This window comes from Lactuca saligna, chromosome 9 (genome assembly GCF_052625555.1).
Source record: "Lactuca saligna cultivar CGN05327 chromosome 9, ASM5262555v1, whole genome shotgun sequence".
In the NCBI taxonomy this organism is placed as follows: domain Eukaryota; kingdom Viridiplantae; phylum Streptophyta; class Magnoliopsida; order Asterales; family Asteraceae; genus Lactuca; species Lactuca saligna.
In genome coordinates this window covers 114333539-114334835 of record NC_136425.1, presented here as the reverse complement: position 1 = coordinate 114334835, position 1297 = coordinate 114333539, and positions in this window count along the sequence as shown.

Here is a 1297-nt window from a genome sequence, read left to right as displayed (position 1 = left end):
TATCATCCTAGCTACCAGGATGCAAACATATCAAAGCACTAACATAACAACAAATACCCGGATCTCAATCCGATAAAGGGTCGGCCTTGGTGCCTTAGACCCTATCGATATAGTGAGGATAACTCACTTCACAACTGCTGACTGAGAAGGATAAGATCACGCTGTTGCAACCTCCGAGCCGAACTCCACCACTATCAATACCCAAAAGACTAAATTCAATAAATAATAATAAATACCAAATTACCCCTGGAAGTCAACTGGTCAACCCTTGGTCAAAGTCAAAGTCAAAGTCAACCTCCTGACTGACTCTACTCGCCGAGTCACCCCGAGACTCACCGAGTCTCAGAACTCTGAGTCCCCTCGCACTCAACTCACTGAGTCCTCCCTTGACTCGCCGATTCATGACTCAACCAGAAGAATTTCAGGACCTCACGACCAGACTCGCCGAGTCCAAGAACAGACTCGCTGAGTCCAAGGCTATCTTCAACCTACTCGCCGAGTTGTTCTTCCAACTCGTCGAGTTCCAGTCCATTTTCAAGCAACTGGCCGAGTACACCTTTGTGGCTCGCCGAGTACCACTAGACCTTAACCCATGCAGAAGCTTTCCGGGCCATGCAGATGATCCAAAACATATATCTACCCTTCTATTATGTAAAGTGGCAAACATTACGTGAATCCAAAGAGATCTAGGCATTTTACACTCTAGGCTAGGGTTTGGGACAAGATGGCTTTACCAATCACTCAATAATAGGGACTTTAATGCACTCTAAACCTCCTCCACTTCAGATCTGAGGTAGCAACCTCAGATCTATCCTTCAAACTCAAGATACCATAATCTAAGCATCCCAGACAACCCCAAAATGATGAATCTAGAAGAATACAACCCAAGCACGAGATATTACCTCAAAATGAAGCCTCTAACAGCAAGGAATCTGAATCTAAGCGAAGCCCCTTGCTCCAAGCCTCCTAACTCTCCAAGATCTTCTTCCAAATTTCTTCTCCAAGGCTCAAATGCACTCAAAACCTTCACAAACATGTATCTAGGGTTTCTGGACTTCAAGGGGGATCAAATAGGCTGGGGAGAGGGTATAATATCCTTTATATAGGGCTCATCCCCCAAATTTAAGGTTTTCTTCACACAGTGCCTACTCACCGAGTCCAGCCTTGGACTCGCCGAGTCGGCCACTTAACACGCGACCTGAGTCGCGACCCTACTCGCCGAGTCCTCCCATGGACTCGCCGAGTTGCCCTTCAAATTTACACTTTGTACCCCGAACTTGCACTCCTGGACTCGGGA